Raw genomic sequence first — 20013 nt, forward strand, 5'->3', positions numbered from 1 at the left:
ACATTTTGAGCACCTCCCATACAAGTTTTCTGATAGAGGAGAATTTAATCCAGGAACTTTCCCACATTGTGCTGGAAAAAGAGGTGCAACGAGGACAGTTTTCACAGTGCACGCAAAGGCTGAAGAGAGGTTGTCCCATAAAACCCAGCCAAAGCTGTACGAGTTCACAGCTGAGATTTAGTCCCCCAACCCAGGGAACAGTGGGGTGGAAGCCATACAGTATCCCCTGTTGAGCTGATTGAAATCAGTAGTGCTTTATATTGGGTTTAGTATCAGAGAGAGAATAACAGAGCAGGGCTAAAACCAAAGATTTATTTCCCTAAGCGTATCAACATTTTCAAAGCTGCTTCGATTTTTTTCATTTGTTGGAAGTAGCTCCAATATTTTCTAAATTACTAAAAACCACTGTTGAAAGCTCCTGTAACAGAACTGTGTTTTTCATTATGACTGTTGGTAATTCTGCAGACAACATACATATAGAGAGGAAACTATACAAACTAGACTTACTGTAAAAGCCAAGACCTTTCATAGATGCAACTGTGTTCTCTTGCAGAAAAAATAGGTTATTATTTGGGGGAAAATATTTTTGGACTTCAAAAAACAGTGACAGGGATACCAAGCAACTCTTTGGCAACAGCTATGCAAACTAAACTCTGCCCAGTTCCACCTCTCAGGCACCTTCTGTGCAACAGTCTCACATCAGCTAGGCTGGTAGCCAGGATTAGCAATTGAATCTTTTCACACCATTTCAGTGTGGACACGTAAGTTTTAATAAGCCTGTGGATGAAGTAAAAAATTAAGCCTCTACCATTTTAAAGTTGCATAAACACTGTTTAAGTGGTTTAACAGTGTGGTTTGTTTATACAGCATGAATGTCATAGTATAATAGCAGCACAGCAAGCTCAAAGATGTGTCCAGCAGAGCCAGCTATCCAGGTGCTGGCACACCTTTCCATCTCCAGATGATGCTCCCTCAGTCTGTAGGACATGCACCTCACTTGTGAGTCCAGGACATTACCCACCCCCTCGTTACATAGGCATGTGAAGAACTGCTTATGTGTCAGTGCAACCGGTTAGCAACTGGGTCCTCTGAGACAGAGACAGCTTGCTTTCCTAGAAGACAGCCAAGAAGACAGCCCTCAAATTTATACTGGAGGAACGAATGGCAACTCCATCCTCCAGGAGGGCTGAAATAGTCAAAAACATTGAGGATGAAATACTGTTCTACCTTCTTGGTGAGCCCAACCACCACCGACCTCCTCTCTGTGTCTTGCAAGTGGCTGTGTTTCCTAAGGTAATAAGGCACTAGTGAGCAGTGAGAACAATACAAGATAATCAGAAGTTACCTCTTTCTTACCAAAATTGATGGGAATTACATAACCAATGTGTTTTTGAGAACCTTGGTAAATTTAATGCCCAAATTGCTCTTCAGTCCTTCCATTTAGGGTAGAGGCTGGTTGTAAATCAGCAAAGGTACCTAGTCAAGTTGAAACACTGGTCAGAGTTTAAGCTACCTGAAAAGAGTCCCAGGTGCTCGTGTGTATTTAGGCATGTAAAACAACCTTTAAAAGTCCAGTCAAAATTTCTGTCCTTGAACTGAATGTTCATATTCTTAGATGAGTCCCATAACCAAAACTGCCATCATAACAAATGCACAGGCATCTCCTTTCCTGGACGTGGGTGGTTTTGATGCCTGCATTGGTTATAAGAAGCAATGGACTAAGGGAGTACAAAAAGATGAAATTTAGGAAGATGAGTAATGTATGCAGTGTGGAGGCAGTGAGAGATGATCCACTTATTATGTGCTTTTATTTAATAATTTATAAATAAGTATCAGCCTTCCCCAAACTGCCCCTCAACCCAGCAATTACATGCTGGCTGTTTTCTTGTTAGTACTATTCTTTTATAATAACAAACTGTTCCCAAAGCCTCACATACAGAGAGTTAGACAATCAAAGTACTGTGTGCAATTTACCACTTAATTCATTCAGTTAGCTGCAATTAAAACAATACAGTTCAAAGCCTTGTGTGTTTCTCTTAAAAAATACAAAACTTTACTTGTTTCTATTAATATATACAACCTACTAGAAAGAGTTAACAAAGCCCCTTTGTCTCCACTGTTGTAGTAATTTTCTTATCCTTTTCTGTAGATGCTCTGGCAGTCATCAATATTTCTTTCAGTTGCTGTTCTTCAAAAGACACACACTTTTCATTCAACTGCAGAGAAAGGAAAGGAATCCAGTGGGTCAAATTCCCTTGGTGTTCAGATCCACTGCAGCTGCCCAGGAAGGAATCTAGGTGAAGGTGTGGGGCTTGCATTAAGGAGAGGATCAAACCTATTTAGAAGGGAAGAAGCACCATTTTATCAGGCAGTAATCAAATTTCCCTTCAGATTTTACCTAGATATTTTACCTAAATATTTCATATTTCCAGAGAAGCAGTGTCTTCATGGCTACTGATCTCTGCTTACTCACTTCATATAAATGACACACCAAGTTTCAGCATCACTATAGAGCCTTTCCTTTTTCGTTTTATGAGGCTTCACTAGTGCAACCTGATGAGAGTCTAATTAATATTATACCAGTTTTGCAGGTTCAAAAGAGAACAGCTCTACCTTGCTCCACAAGGAAGCAATAAGCCATCCTATTAGAGCATCTGTGACTGTCTCCCATACCACCAAGCTCCCTCAAAACAGGGCATATTTCCATCAGCCATGAACACAGAGCATAGAGTGCTCAGGGAGCAGCAACATCCCTGCTGTCTGAGGATGCCCTGTGTTTGTCTGAGCCTCACAAAGTTTCCAGAGCTTCTGTGAGCAGTAGCTCAACACTATTCCAAGTAGAAGACTATGCTCCTGGTGTGCTACTGTTTGGTATGTTAATTCAGTATTTCAGCCCTAGTTGTTGACAGAGGCTTTTATTCAGCCTACTCCTGCAACAGAAAAACAAATCACTGATTTGGATCTGTAGTCTTAATTATTATCTCACCAACATAAATGAGCATTTTATTTAAGCTCTATTTCTCAAGAAAGAACTATTGTCTGCTTTGATAAGATGGTATGAAATTTATCCAAACATTTATCAAACTATGTGAAATCTCATTCGAAGAATATATTCTGAGATCTTGAGAATAAAGCCCCTCAGGAAAAAGTAACACCAAAACATGTGTAAGAGCAGAGACTCCCAAAGTCTAGTCCAAAGGGAATTCACAGCTCATCTAGTGCTTACCTTTACTGTTTTCTTCCAGTACACAACAGCACAAAAAGGACAGGGCAAAGTAAGGAACAAAAACCGGCTTTTATTTTTTTTTACATAAAGGCCAAACCCAGCTCCAAGAAACACTTTCCAGTATTTTCCTTCCTTATAGTTACTGCAGTTCTACAGAGATGTTACACAGTGATGAATGACAAGGGAGGCACTTCACCAAATAAGGTACCTATTACAAAATTATTTTTATTAAAAGAAATGCTAATACCATACTTCTGGCATATGACTTATGCTTGAAGAATCCTGCAATTTGCATATAATCTGGGTGAAAGAAATTTAGTTGAAACACCAACTCCAACTATTCATGAATGTTTAAAAAAAAAGACAAAAAAAACAAAAAAAACCCCACCACCACTGCTTGGCACGTTTTTTCCAAATGTGTTTTCTTGGCTTAGGTTGTTATAATTGAGATAGTACTTGGCAGACAGCAACTCTGTGTTCTGTAATAAACATACTTTGGATATGGCATTTCAGGGCAACTGGATTACTAAAAAACTTTTTATAAAGGTAAATGTATCATCAATGTATATCAAGGATCATGTTATTACAATAAAGTAAAGCACTGTCCAGGAAATCTAAGACATATTTCATATCACTTTAGTATGTCAGCATTATCAACCGATCCACAAAGACCAGTAACATCTTCATTATCATCTACATTTAAACTTCTTTAAGGTTTCAAGTGCCCTTATGTTCAGTACCTGAAAACATGCAATTTAGTCCCACAGAGTAACTCCAAAAATCACATCAAGGAAGTTCTTCAATGGTTTATCTCAATGACTTCCAGATTAAATCTGCTCTTCTATAAACACAGAAAAGGCCTTTCTGTAAGTGCCTATTTAGATCTTTTCAATGCAGGAACACAGGACTATGCAACTTTTAAAACAGTTATTAACTCTGCTGATGACACATATACTGAAATTCGTGCTGAGACCCTTAGTATCAGAAGAATAAAACCATATTTAAGAACTAAAATAAGATTATGGAGCACACAAAAGGAATAGTTTTGTTTCTGAAAGTATCTACCTTTTACCCCCTCACCTTTCATTTGGGCTTCATTAAATTCCCAATTACCAGTGCAAGAATGTGCAGTATCAGTGCAATAAGTGAACAAATGCCAGAATGCCAAGGTAAGGAAGAGGCAGACATTATAAATCTGTTCACTGTAGTGTTCCAGACTGGTGCTAAAATAAGAGTTATGAGCTACATTCATTTCCAGTAAATATAAGATTATCTATAGTCAGCTCAGGTCTTCTTTAGTCATCATCTACTTGGGAAGAAATTATAGGTTCTGTAGAACAGCATTCACTTTTCTCAATGTCAGAAAGCAAAAGTGAACAAACTCTGGCCCTTCTCCAGTTCAGGCCAAGGAGAGTTATGTGTGTGAATCCCTGAGGGTGACATCTATCCAGCCCAATACAGCTGCACTTACCCACCCTGTAAGCTCCCAGATCAAAGGTTCAAGCCTTTGGATAAAGAAAGGTTTCACAATAAAATATTCTTCCAAAAAGAAGTTGAGTGCACAAACTTACCATCTCTCCTTGTAACAAAAGCTGTTGTCCATAAAGTTTGCTAGAAGACAGGATCCACATCAGAGACCAACAGAAACTTAAGGTGACATTTCAGGCCTGTGCATCTTGAATAGTTTCAGTTATGACTGGACAAGTGTTCTCCACGCCTTCTAGTACAGGGAAACAAAGAAGAGCAAAAGAAACCCTGAAGTCCTCCAGAACCTCTGCATTTCCACTTAGCTTTCCATTCAAGTATTTCTACCCTTGGTTATTGGTACTAAACAAACCCACGGACGCACTGAATATTAACAAAACAGCAGCAGTCAAGAAAATTAAACTGAGCTAGACATCATTGCTATATTGAACAAATGGATTCTTCCCTCAAACAATGACAAGAGCAGACAGAAGAGCAACAACTGTGTGATGACACAGACCTTCAGCTGGGAAGGCAAATGGGCAGGCCTTGGTAGTTGTGTAAATTCTGTGGTTTGGTCTTGGAGGTTGTGGCTTCAGCCCCAAGTCCCAATTCCTTACCACAAACCACCAGAGACCTCTCTGAGTAAATGCAAGGTCAGCTCTTTCTCAGCGAGGCTCCATCAGATTTAAGTATCACCCATGCAGAAGGCCTGCAGCTGGAGCATCCTGCCATGGCATGGCTGTTCAGCACAGCAGTACATGGACATGAATCAGCCGGAGCGGGGGATAGCTGAGACCTGTTCAGCTTGACAACAGGAGACAATCCTTGAGCACCTTCCACCCCTTCAGGCTGCCTGCTTTGTTGGACAGCTCTCAGGAACACAACTCTGCTGCCTCCTCTGAATCAGACACAGAAGACTGCAGATTACTTAATGCTGCCTGTATCCCAGGAGCATCCTGGGAAACTTAATCACAGTCCTTAACCATGCTCCGCTAGGCACTTTGCAGGCACTAGGTAAAAAACAGCCTCTGCATGTCAGGGCTCCTCCAGGGAAGGTCTGTCCACCTGCAGCAGTATCTGCAGAGCAGCAGCTTTTGAACCACTCCACAGTCTAGGATGTCATTCCCAACATCCAAACGTAGCTAACTCAGCCTGTTACAGCCACTCTGTTTCTGAACTCCAGGAATGAGGCAAACCTGCAGGAGCACCAGTGGTCAGAGCCACCCAGGCTCTCCAGCTGACACCGGATATAGATGAAAGCCACGCATGGGGCAGCCCCTGCTTTTTTGGTGCAGATGTACACAGAGAAAGGAGTGAGGGCAGAGCTGAGACAGTGGGAAGCTTGAAGAGAAGGAGAGCGTCTGTTACTTGAAATCATTCTAAAGCACATTACAAATCTGTTAAATCATTGTGGCTTACCCTGTATTTCAGAGTAAATTAGTAACTTTTCAGAGGGAGTGAAGAAACTACCACTCCACTTTTAAATAATGAAAATGCTAAAAAACCTACACTTAACAGCTCTAAAACTGCAGCAAGTCACCCACCAACACCCACACCTCTTGTCAGCAGGCTTTTTTCAGCTTTGCCTATTATTTGTGTCAAGCCAGAGATGTCTAATGCTTGCTGTGCTTATCCCCTCAACTTTTAGAAGCCCCACATGTACTTGTGCCACTGACCTCTTTCTCCACAGTATTTTGATCTAAATAAGTAACAAACACAGAGTTTCCAAAATCATTTGGATTCACTGGCTCTGAGTGCATAGCTGTAAAAAATCTGCTTTAAGATTAACATCCAATTTTATTCATGCCTGAGGCTTCACCACAGCACCTATTTTTGTAAGATTAACAGCAAGATCCCAGTTCTCCAGAAATGTAAAGAGTAACAGACAATTGTAAAAGGAAGATGATGTTTCCTAACCTGCCCTGCTCACATCCAAGAAAGTACATTTTCCCAGCCCTTTCCATGGTGGGTGCAATTTCTGTTTGCAGTTTTGCACCCACAACATGCAGCATGTGTATTAGTCTTTCTGCCTCCCATTAGCTGAAATGCAAACTGTGGGTGCCAAAAAATACTAGCACAAATCTCACATGTGCAAAGTGTCCCCTGAAAGACAGTTTTTACTCTGGAGGAGTTAAGAAGCAGACATCTTCCTGTACCTTGCACAACAGCATTTTGAATCATCTAACTTGAAAATACAAGTGTAGAAAATGAGCACTTGGTATTTTGGTTAATCCATTAGACGTGAATATACACGAAAACACTTCTTTTTGAACATGGCAACTTGAGGACAAATTGAGGGTCATTTCTAACCTAAACACCAGAAGAAATGTTGCTTTAAGTAGTGCCTTTGGTATCTGTCAATTAGAGCTATTGCATTGCTGTCAACTTGCACTCCTGCTTTAGTTCCAGCTTTGCTCCATCCTACACAGATCCGTACAAATCGTCTCTTGCAAACATGCACTAACCACTGGAAAGGGAAATTAATAAAGTGCGAGAAAAGCTGATTCATAAAGCTGACACTCCTGTGCCCAACAACTCTGGCTTCTCCCCTCCAGCAAGCAGTTTGAGATAGGCAGGCAAAGTGGTAAAAGATTATCAAATTGCAACTGTCATTCCTGACAAAATGCATCTCAATGCTGGAAGGAATTTTAGGTTTTAAGCTAAACCACCACCTCAAAAGGTTCCTCAGAGCCTGTCAATATCTGTACCTTGGATGGAAAGCTACCACCGAGCACAGTGTGTCCAACATATAGGACCTGCCACAAAATGAAGTTCTTCATAAGAAAGCTCATCTCAGTCTTGGTTGGTAACAATAACAAGGAGACAAGATGAGACCATCAGTCTCAATTGTGAAGACAATGTTTTCCTCCCATATTATTCTGTCTGTCATGTTCCCTTCAGGTTCCAAAGGAATCCCTGTCTCATACATCATTATTTCCCACAAAGCTTGAAAGCCTTCAGGGGGGGTTTCTTCCTGCCCACTGTACCAGCCTTGATGTCTGAGTACCTTCAGAATAGTGGCAGAGGCCTCTGCTAGCAATAAAGGGGAACATCTGCATACCAATTAAACTGCTGAGCGCTGAAGAGTAAAAAAAAAAAAAAAAGGGGGGGAAAGCCTTGAAAGTAAATCTGAGCCAAGTTCTAATTAATGCCCTAGGCCCCGATTCACCACAGCACTTAGGCATGTAGTTAACTTTAAGCATGTATTTAGTTCCATTGAAGTCAAAAGACAGCATCGAAGAGGCAAACTACATTAGCACAATTTAATACTCTTTGGGCTAATTAATCAGCCATAAAAATTAACTATGAGAACTGTATTCCTTATTTCCCTCACTGTGACATTTCCAGATAAAAACACTTAGATGTGGTTGGAATAAGCAAAACAGCACTACCTCACTTGGTTGTCATGGGCTGCTCGGTCCTACAGCTGGGAAGGCCAGTCCCTAAGAGCAGCTAAAGGAACTGAGCTCTCTGCATACCACAGCCTAGTGTCTGTACCTTATATGTGGTGGCAGCAAATAGGTGAATTGTCCCAGACACATCAAACCCTCTTCTCCACTTCCCAGCATGGTGAATGGCTGTCAACACTGCACCAAAAACATGCAGGCTAGATTTGGCCTGAACACAGTCTCCAAGGCCCAAATAGGACCAGTTTTTGAGCTCCTGTTGACTTCAAAAAGGCATGTGTCCAACCAACCATTCTGTAAATCAGAATGCAAGGAGACAAGCTGGCTGATAAGGGTGTTCTTGCTAGGATTGCTGCAAAAACAAAGCTGCAGAAAGTTTGGCGAGTATCATTAATGCTGTATAGGGACCTATAAAAGCTAGAATAATGAAAGCAGGGGATATAAACTCCTCTCTGAAAATACTCCTTTATCTCATCCATCATGAAAACAAAAAAGAACAAAAACAATCCCCCAAAAATTTAGAACACCATGAGCATAAAAGAAAGTACCAGCACAGTTTTTCAGATTAACTTTGAATTTCCTTGCTTTCATTGATTTGAGAGCTCTGTTGTTACTCCCTTGTTTTTTTAATTGCAGATACTAAAAATTCTTTTCTCTTTCAAAGACTTTAAAGTATGTTATATAAATATGTAATTAAAGCCTCTTCCAACTGGGTATAATTTACTCTATAGTTTACAACAGCTGCACTACAGCTATTACAGTTTATCATTTAAAAGCCTAATTAGGGACTTCTTAATTAGTGGATCCTTCAGTCACTAGACTGTGACTGTGTAAAATACGCACGGCAGCCATCGCATGTTACAAATCCGCATGGAATATTTGCGTGAAAACAGGGTGTGTACAAGTCCAAAAAGACACTGCTGGTCCCTGCAGGTCAGCCCACGTGAGCGTGCAAAGCTCCACACTGCACCTACACTCCCCTCTCCCAGCTGCTCTGCACACAGCCTTTACCTCCTGCACGTGTTGCTGGGAACCACCAGCACCTCCTAAACCAAGCCCCCAGCCTGGCTGAGCTGACCTGCTATGATGGAGCACTCTGAGGTGACCATTCCCAGATTCTGACACAACCCAAGGAGAGGATGGGGCCGTGCCCACCACCTGCTCAGGCTGGCTCTCCTGCGGCTCACCAAACGTTTTCTCCAGCAAACACAGCTCCTCGCTGCTGCCCTCTCTCTCTCAGGAGCTCTGCTCCATGCTGGATTCTGCGGGCACTTCCTCTGTGCTGCCAAAAGTACTTGTATCACTAGAAGGAAGAGGAGGGGAACCAGTTACTGCCTCTCATTTATAGACACCAACACACATTTCTTGTCAATCACCACCAAATTAGCAGTCAGTCATCGAGACTTTAAGTGCAATATTTCCCTGAGTAAGGACTGTAACTCCTCCATCCTTCCTCTGGGTGGCACGGTGCCGGAGGAGCTGGTGGAGCCAAAGGGAGTCTGAACAGGAATCACTCCCCAGAACGAGCCTCATAACAACTGGGGGCTCAGAGGACCCACTGCTCAGCAAGCAAAGAGCTTGTCCAGACCATACTCTGGAGGACTGGTGGGGGGTTGTTAAGTTTTCACCCCCTCGTAACACAGCAGCAGCGTTACAGAGGGTCAGATTTGGGGCCTGCCAGCATTTGGGAGTGTTGCTTTAAACAGTACAGTGACAAAATCATGAGTTCTTGTTGACTGCAGGATAATATAAATCAGCTATTGAAAACCTGTATCATTAGTGCTATTGCTTTCCAGTGGTAGATGGCTGCAGTAATGGATTGGCCTCTCCATCTCATCCTCCCACTGGAAAGCAACATATATAGGACCGATCAATAACCTGATCTAAGTTACTTGTAGACATGTCAGGTGAGAATATCTCCCTTTCTCAAAGGTTGTAAAGACCAAGTATTTTTGCAAAACTTAGGCCAGACAACAACTTTGGATAAATTGTCATTATGGCACAGAACAGCATAACCAGATCCACCCACATTGTTACACAAAAGTTTTTAATAGACAGGAAGTAATTGTATTATATGCATGTATTACTTTGTGGGGTCATTAGCTCAAGATATTCCTTTGCAACAGGATAAATTTCCATTTGAAAAGCATTTTCTGGAATAGCCATGTTGCTGAAGAGCCTGTTTGATAGGAAATAACTAGATTATTTCATAGTGGGGTTTGCCACTAATTTCTGCAGCTGAAATCCTAAAATACTTCCAAAATCAATACCAAAATCCACTGCCATTACTAGGGCCTGGATTTCATCCTATTGTATCACAACATATTACCCACCTAATTTAGTGCTGTCAAATTCAAAGTCAATGGTAACCCTACAGGTCACAGCCTTGTTTCCCCATGGATCAATGGAGAGGCTAGAGAGGTGTTTAAGGACCTTCCCTACAAAAAGATGGCATCACTTTCATGCCATCACTATGACTAAAGCACGTGCACGTTTCTACCCCTTACCTCACCTCTGTCACTGGTACACACACAGAGGAGATTGCCATCAAGTAGATTCTAAAGCAGGTCAGAGGTACAGTTATTTTACAGTTATCATGTTACAGCCCCCAAGGATGCCCACGGACACACAAGGAAGCAGACGTATGCTGAGTTCTGGCTGTACACGGAGTCCTGGCTGTACACTGAGTCCTGCTGTGGCAATGACAGCAAGGCAGTCTTTGCAGGGGAGAACAGACAAACACAAGCCAGGGCTTTCCAAAAGGTGAGCTGTCACCTTCTGAAAACCCCTGTGGCAAGCCTCTTATGGACTCAGCCAAAGACTTCACGGGGACATCATACTTCTTTGACCTGACGTTCCTAGAAAACTTTGCACTCCAAATTCCCGGAAATCCTTGCACCTTAAATCAAACATCCTTTTAAACAGGTCCTTGTTGTACAACACTTACATTGCATGGCCTGCATGCTACTAATGCCGACTTTCTTCATTAAGTTAACTGGCATCCAAAGCAATGCCATGGAAGTGATTTTATCTGATTTCGTTTTGCCTTGACTAATGTGACAGAAGAGCAGGAAAGGCCTTTCAGAAGAGGAAGAGTAAGGGAGTGGCTGGGTTCAGGTATCCATAACCATAAAGCAGAGGAGAAGGCTAAAGACACATGAGGAAATAACATCTTGCCAATATGCTTTATACTCAATTTGCCTGGTGGTCCCAAGCAAATATCATGAACCTCCTTGTCTTCTCAACAGGGCAGACATGCTGTACCCCACTGTGGACAATGCTGGGAGAGCAGAGCAGCAGAGCAGCCAGTGGCTTGGGAAGGCCAAGGACCCTCTGGAGCATGGTGCCTGCAGCCACCACAACTCCCACCAGGACAGCTCACCATCCCAGCCCCCTCAGCTCCAGGGTACTAAGGTGCGGAATCCAAACACCTGCACTCAGCCCACACAGTCCCAGCTGCACACACTGGTGGCTGACCTGTTCCAGCCTCAGGGCTGCTGCCTGAACCCTTGGGTTCAGAAGAAAGAAATGGATCTCTGGTAACCAAGAGATCCCTTTTTATGGGGGGAGAATTATGGATTATCATTTTGTGTAGATCTCTGCTCTTCTCCACGTCCATGCCTTTTTTATTTTGGAATAAATGAAAACACTCCAGAAATACTCAGTCTTCTTTTAAGATTTTTCTATTTCACTAACTTGTTCCAACCTCCATCACAGCTCTTTCCTTGTCAGCAACTGTACCACTGCGCTATACCTCTGCCCACGCACAAATGCACTGGTTGAAGGTATGAACTGGAATCTCTCCATTAAAGGAACAAGCAGGCATCCCAGAGACTGACACAGCCGCTATTTGCATGTAAAAGAGGAAAAGAAGGTGCATGACTGAGCCCAAATTAGCATGAGCAAAGCCTACCACGGCATTCACAAACTACAGCTTGCATGGCGGTGCTAATAGAGCTGCCTCACAAAGAAGAATTTCTACCTCAGCTAAAAGGAAACTTGGGTAACAATGGTCCACAACATTTCGTATGAACTTTTAAATCCTTATTTTTCAAGAATTTACAGAGTGCTAGAAAAAGAGAAAAACAGCAGATGCAGGGTGAGATGGATATGCCCAGGTTTAATTTCATCTCCACTTCCAGCTTGATTCCTGAAGATGGCTACCTCAGCAAGAGACGTGTTTTGTAAGGCCTTCATCACTTCTGTACCCCTAGATTTCTGAATGTCCAGAAACATTCACAGTGCTCAGTGCATCTAAAAATGAAAACCAAAATAAGCAGGGCGAATGCAGATCTAACACTCCATTTCCATCTTTTGAGAAATGAGGACCATTTTTTTCACCATGAGCTCTTTCAAAGCAAGGCTCTGGGGATTTGTTTATGTCTGCAAAGTCTTGCTGAAGACACACACTTCATAAACTATAAGATTTCCAGATTCTAACACTATCTTTGTCTCTCTGGTTATGTACAGAGATACCTAAGCATCCATGTCTGTGTATATACCTACTGAGTCAGAAAAAGAGGATTAGATGTCTCAGGAGACTGTTTAAGTAGTTCAATTTTATTGGTCCCCCAAACCAAACTGCACTTTGCAGAGAAGTTATAGACTCTCTTTACTTTATCATCATACTTCCATAGAAGCTGTTGGAACAATTCAGTGCCTCCACTGTTTCCGCAGTAGGTTTAACTCATCTGACAAACCAGAAAGAACACTAAATGCAGACATTAATGGTAATAAAAATCAAAGCTAAGCCCTACATGAAGAGAAACAAATTCCAAAATGAAAAATTCGATTACACAGTACCTGTCTCCTGTCTTGACTTCCTCATTATACGTAGAAATTAACCCTGTCATTAAGTACTTTGATCAGGCTGTACATAAACAGCTTATAATGGCATGAAATCTACCACAGCAAGCACGCAAACGAACGAGCAGAGAAATACTGACATTTGGGGCTGCTGTCAGACATCAAGTGCTGCTACTCCCTCAGGGCCAAACTGCTGGAGTAAATGGGGTTACTCTGAGGATTAATTGTTCCCTCCTGGTGTGCACTACTTCCAGAAAGTTTCAGTAATAACATCTAAGAGGCTATCATTTGGAGATCAGTAGCACTGTTTTAAGATCTTCAAGAGATTCAAGAGATTTATAAGTCAGGCTGTTGTAACTGCTCTTAAACTAAAACTCAGTACAGAAATTCTTAGCCCATGATCGACCTGAAGCAGCAATCCCACCTTTTTAAAGTGTTCTGGGGTCAAAAGAGCAAAAGTAGGAACAGTCACTATCATCTATCTACTCAGAATTAAGGCATGAGAGGAGAGGTGCTTGGGGTCAAATTGGTCCAGCTTTGAATTGCTCAGAAATGAGGTATGGCACCATTTCACGTACTTCAGTTCAAAATATTTGTCATTTACATTTGGAGAATTTCCATGCACTAATGCACTTTATAAGCAAGACTTCTGGGCAATTGTGAGTTTTTTTCTGGTTGGTTTGTTTGTCAGGATTTTGGAGCAGAAATTGCTTTCTTCTGGGCTGCATTTAACGCGATGTAGCTTCACTCACTTGTGATACTCTCTAAATTCCTTCTACACAGACTGCTACACAATCAAAGGTGGTCAGGCCAACAGTCTCATTCCAGCTCTGCCCCTGTCTTGCCATCAGTCCCTTGTCATCTCTGAGCCCTGTTTTCAAGCTCTGTTTCCTGTTGGCTCTTCCCACCTCTTTGCTCAGAAGACCCTCAGCATGGAGACAGGCCATGAGGGTGACCAGGTACAACATCTGCCCCTGAGCACTGCCTAGGACACTCCATTTTATCTAGGAAGTACAGCTCAGATGCTCTCTGCTTTCCTAAATTAGCTGGGATAGGGTTCTGAGGATTTGCCAAGTATATGGCAGACACAGACATAAGGGAGGAATCCTGACCCAAAAGAGGCAAAGACAGTTTTCCACTGTCTTCAAGATGGCCAAGATTTTACCTTTAACATCCTAATGAAAGCTTGGACAAACACTAAGCAATCTCACAGATTATTTGTTTCTGTATGTATTGCTAAACATATTGTAGAGCAGACATTTTATTACTCCTAAAAGTGCTAAAGTCCAGTATTTCCTCCACTTATCCCAATCCACTCTTTTATCCTATTGCTACAATCAGCTCCAGGATGTTATTGCAATACATTGTTCAAAACAGTTATCAGCATAATTCAGACAAACTCAGCCATAGACCAAAACAGGCACCATTGGGCTTCCCAGCCTTTGCCCTCACTCCATAAAACTGCATAACCCTTCTTACTCATGCTCCACATACCAGTTGTGTGGCCACAAAAACGGTTCTTTCCAGATCCACAAATACTCAGACACTCCTTTCTGTACAGTCAAGCAAGGAGTGCAACCATGTCACACCAACATAGGCATACACCAGGCAACTAACACTGTACACTTGGATAAGAGTTGGAAGAACTGACCTCTGCTACAGAGGGGGTGGGCACTTTGAGGTAAAGGTCTGTGAAGGTGAGAGGGTGAGCAGTCACTCACCAGCCAGGCAGAGAGCAGAGGGATTGCAGGAGATGGGCAGCACGGAGGAAGGGCGCTCACAGAAAGCTTGCAGGGGATGGAATTATCCAGAGGCAGCATTTTTACATTTGGCTCCAACAAACCAGGCCAACTTCAGCACATGTGTAGTCTTTAGAAATAAAGCAAATCAGACATTTCTTTTGACTTTGCAATTCCTTTCCAACTAATTTACTTAAATATTGCTGGGTATTTTTCCCTCATTAAAAGTTGCAGTAAGGGAGTACCTGAAATTTCTAGGAAGCCTAGAAGCACCTAACAATCCTGTCTGCAAATGCGCATTACATACACCAACTACCACATCATTATCATTTGACATTTTTACAATATGCCAGCTTCCCTTCTAAAAACAATTCACTATTAATAGCAATTTTATATAACTAGCAGCATGCCAGGGATTTCTCACAGATCCCATCCCTGAAGAATCCCCAGATTCAGCAAGGCAATCAAATCTCATATGCAAAGTCTCCCAGTGATTACTCTCTTCCATTCACCTCTTCAGGGCTCTGGAGTTTGCCTGTGCTCTGTGGAGCCATCCAGCCCTCCTGGTGAACTGCAGGATGCAGAGCACACTAAGGGTTCCACTCCAGACCAAGTAAGACATTTTTAAGCCTGTCTTACCTGTAAGTGCATGTGTTGCTTCAGTAATCAATGGCATCACCCAAAATACAGTCAATCAAGTTGTTAAACACCTCTCTGAACAGCTGATGACATAAACTGGGAAAATGCTCTGGCACAGCTTAGGAGCTGCTCTAGAAAAACTCACAAGTAATGTACTTTGGCACTGAAAACGTATCAGTCAGAAACAGTGTAAACAAGAGGAGCAGAAGCAGCTACAGTGGCACCGTTTTTCAAAACACACTTAATGGCTGTTGGGAGCCAAGGCTGAGCCTTTTTTTAGGTTTAAAAGTGAACTTGGGAAGGAACGTAGCTGCCCAGGGACCCAGATGTGTCACAGAGGTTATGTGAGAAGATGGCCCATCTAAAATCTTTCAGGGGATGGTGAAAATTGTGGTCAAGATAAAGTTTTTTTAAAGGTTTATTTTTCCTAAATCTTTGTTCCTGGATTTACACTGGACTTAAAGCAGTGTGTTAACTTCATTCCATCAGTAACAAACCCCAGCCAAGGAGAACAGCATGTATCTAAAGGCAATTGGATCCACCAGATAGGAACCAATGGCTGCAGTGTTACAGTATGACACCCTTGAAGGAGGTGAGGCCTGGGGCCAGTCCCACAGATACAACCAGGACACTGAGCACCTGCAGTGGCCTTTGAAGCCAATGGGAATTGCTGGTACTCAGCACCATTGAGGCTTGGTCTCCAGAGAGGCATTTGTGATTTATCATGAGCTCACTGATTATGGCTGGAGTCTGTCACAAAGACAGACCCTGGAAAGGAACTGAAGTTTTCAGCCCTCATGTACATGTGCATCTGTAGGCTTCCCTCTATAAGATAATGGATGATCCCCAGCCACACATCTGAGAAGTTGGTATCTCAGTACACTCACAGTGTGACCACCAGGGAAAACCTCTTCTGACAGCTTCAATTAAACTCAGGTCACACAGGAGGAGAGCATTGCTTTGGCAGGTCCAAGTCTTCCTGACAGCAGGCTGGGGGCTTGTGGCTGGAAGAACACAGGCCTGTTGAAAGGGATGCTAAATGTAATTGCCTTCAGGAGGTGATAAATGTCAGGAAAGCAGTACACAAAGCATTTCCAGACTTGAGTCAGAGAACCAAAGTGTGGAGCTCCTTAGTACAAGGTCTAACTCCCTTTCATATCCACAGGCCTCAGAGGTGCTGTCAGGTAAAGAGCATGAGTCATGGGTACCTACAATATCCCTTCTCACTCTGCCCTTGCTCCTCTGCTAAACAGCCCTAGGTTCATGGAGAACTATTTCTTCCCCATTTTATCTGCACACACTTTCCAGAGATTGAATTCTAAAAAAGCAGAAAGGAAAACATAACCACTTTCAGCAGCCTGTCCCTGTGCCAGAAGTCCTCACTTCTTCACAAAAAGCATCATTGTGCACCTGCCATTACTGCTTCCATCTCTGCTGAGGTGACTATTCCAGAGGCAGGAGGAATCCTTTGGAAACAGGCCCTGGTTGCCCTTCTATTTTCCCTGCAGTCTGTATTTGCGTTCAGACTCCGTCACTTCTGATTACTGAGTAGGAAGGGCTGATAATGACATACCATAGGTTTCTTAACAAAGTAAGACAGTCTTGCCTCTTGGAAGTCTCTCCTACTAATAGCATGGGGTAGATCTTCAGTGCTCTGTTGAATTTCTTGGATTGTCAGTTATTTACACCATTCAAAGATCCCCCATACCATTCAAACCACTGCTCTGCACATTATGCACGCTGTTCCCCAACAAGGTTAGGTATCGTGACTGAGGGAGTAAAATCAACAGGAGCTGATATGGTTTTAAATTGGGCAACTTGGCTTCCAAGTTGTAAAAAATATTGGTGTAAAAAGTGTGTGATTGGTGTAAAAAGTGTTTGGGTACTTGGTTCTCAAGTAAATAGCCTAAAAAACCCTAAGGACTTTGCTGATCTGAAATCGTTAGTGCTTGGCATTCAACAAGCTCTTCAGAAGGCACCTGACAAACAAATTACTTCATCAAGATTTGGGGAGAGTCATGGGAATGTTTTTCAAGTAGTTGTTGAAACAGAGGTGCTCCCAATTTTCCTAGGAAATATGTCAAAATTAATCAAATAACTCCAGGAGCAGCAGAACACTGCATCCAGGTTCCTTATTCATCTGTGTCAAAAGACTGGATTCTTCCTTGGTACAAAGAAGGCACAAGCCATGGCTGACATTTCTTTGTACCCAAGACTGTCATGACATCTCTTTCCCCACTGCTGCTCTCCACAGCCTCTCCTCTCCTGGGCCTATCTGCATTTTCTTCCCCATCTCCATGTATATAATTCAACTGAATTTGGTCAAAAAGACATTTCCAACCACTTGTCAAATTTGGATTACACTAGTCAGGACTTCCAAAGTTACACTGGAGGAAGGGTACACTAGAGGCCAGATTTTATTGGCATGCTGAAACTCCCCAAAATGTTCAGCACCTGCACTGATGGAAGCCTGAAGAAGAGCTTCATTACACCTCCACAGTACCAGGTGCTCTGGAGTGGGACTCCACAGAAAGGAGCAAAGTCCCGGCAAATCTGTGCCCTAGAGACTGCCTGAGCCCCAAGCCAGTACTCCAGAGCAGCTGGATACTCCAGAGGCAGCTACTCCAAGGAATAAACACCCTCTTCAAATGGAGGCCCACCTCTCACTGCAGCAATGGGCTAAAAGCAAGGCACAGGGAACTTTCATATGGACAAAAGCAGGAATGGCATTCCCACCCTTTCTTTTAATGCCAGTATGCAAACCAGCTACCTATGAGAAGACTAGATCTTATCCAACAGGCCACTTATTTCCTCCTGACAGCCAAGCTTCCCCCATACGGCCAGCACAGTCAATGAGATTTCAATGTGGGCAAGCAGGAGGCTAGGTACAAGTCTAGAAGTAAGGTGGTTTATTTCTTACTGAGTAGCTTGATAGCAGAAGTGCCATGGTCATTCTTTCTAATTTCAGGGACCTTTTAAATAAAGTTCCACTCCAGAAGTCAAGCATGAAAGGAGAGGAATGAAAACTCTTTGATAGATAAGATATTACTAGAGACTGTCAGAAGCTTGCTAGGAGAATGAAGTAACACTCTGGATACTGTCATTGAAAACAATAATGAAAGAGTACACCATTTTCTTAACTGAAGTACTATCAAATCTATGTTACTGCCACACAACATATTTTTCGTCCAAAGGTGCCAATTTCAAGCTATGACTATTGATCTCTATCTAACACTCAAAATTAACTGCACTACTAAGGAAAAGTGGCACCAAATCGTTTGAGAACATCAAACAGTAAAAAGCCAATGGGGTCAAATCAAGGTCAGAATTTGATGAGTAGGGTGTCAGAAATTTAATCCATTTTGTCTAAGATAATGTATAGAGCCAGTATTGGGGATTTTTTTTTTTTTGCCTGTCTTTTCTGTAATTTTTTTTAAGCTAGCTTCTCTCAAAAATATCACAAAAGCAGACCTCAACTTTTTTTATGAACTTTTTTCCATGACTGGAGAGAGAAAAGATTAAATGGACTGCAACACAGATGGCAATTATGCCTCTGTTTATTTCCTAATGAGTCACAAGATTATTTTTTGCCTTCTGCCACATCATTTCAGAATACAAGAAAACCTTATCTTGAAGGAGACTTCAGGAGACAAAATAACACTTTTAAAAGTCCCAGTCCAGCAAGAGACTTAAAAAAACCCCACCCACCCCCCCCAAACTTTAACGACATTTAAGTCTCATTCACTTAAATTCAGAAATGATGGGTAAATCTCTTGCACCAACTGGTGAATGTGGTGGCTATCAAATTCATTAGTGGTCTTAGGACAAAATATTCAACAACTCTCATAGTGACATGCTGCATTTACAAATCAGCTTCTGGAGAAAATTAAGCCCTAAACTGCGGACATAAAAGGCTTCCCCTCTGCCCTCCCCAGAGCTGGGCATGCCCCTGCCCTCTGACTGCCTCCCATATTCCCAAGATATTCCCCAGGCTCAGAGGCTTGACTGAAATCCCTTCCAGACTGAAGCCCAGCCCCAGAAAGGCCACACTCAAGGCAGCACAGCTGCGAGCACACTGACCCAGCGCTGCCTGGCCTCTCAAAGCTGGCTGGGGCCACTTGCTTTTAAAACCCAGGCTGAGTAACCAATTCTGTAGTGGCAACACTGTCTGCTTCTCATATCACACTCTTGTAATTAGCATGCTCTTGAAAGGAAACATAAGATATGTATTCATCAGTCCAAACCTTTGTCTCTCACCGCCTCAAAAAATGCCTTAACCACGGTGTTTTGGATAGGGGACTCCCCTGCTGAAATCATGCAACAAAAATTCAGGCTTTGATGCTAAGAGGGTTGAATCTTCAGCCCAGTGATTAGGACACATGGCTGAAAGAGAATCCCTTATCTGAGCACTTTTCACATGTTTTAGGCAGTAAGTGGGGGTGGATAATATGAATTTGGATCTTGTCAGAAAGAGTCTGAGTGTGACCTCCCACCTCCTACCAGCATACCCAATATGCAAAGGAGGATCCATTTTAAAGGGAGAGCAAGGCGTACGCTCCTTTCTGGAACAGTACTATCTCCGTGCTGGAACACACTAGCTTTCTGCAGTAGTAGGTGAAGATATCTCTCCTCAGGAGGGGGCTTGGTACTTCAGAAACACCCATGTCCTCAGGACAATTCTGTTTCCTGGCTCTAGGGGTTCCCCCTCAGTGTCTTGGGATTCCTGCCA

The 20013-nt window shown here is 42.6% G+C and overlaps 1 long non-coding RNA gene across 1 annotated transcript in view; it reads right to left on the reverse strand.

The window, feature by feature from the left end:
• Positions 1-1784: 1784 nt before the first annotated feature.
• LOC113996320 overlaps positions 1785-20013 on the reverse strand; it is a 32322-nt gene continuing 14093 nt past the window's right edge. The window contains exons 3-4 of the long non-coding RNA XR_005564968.1: positions 4798-4946; positions 1785-2335 (exon numbers count right to left, since the gene is read on the reverse strand). This is a non-coding gene — a long non-coding RNA (uncharacterized LOC113996320). The remainder of the gene's footprint in view (positions 2336-4797; positions 4947-20013) is intronic.

This window comes from Pipra filicauda, unplaced genomic scaffold (genome assembly GCF_003945595.2).
Source record: "Pipra filicauda isolate LSUMZ 115617 unplaced genomic scaffold, ASM394559v2 scaffold398_size834171_pilon, whole genome shotgun sequence".
NCBI classification, from domain to species: domain Eukaryota; kingdom Metazoa; phylum Chordata; class Aves; order Passeriformes; family Pipridae; genus Pipra; species Pipra filicauda.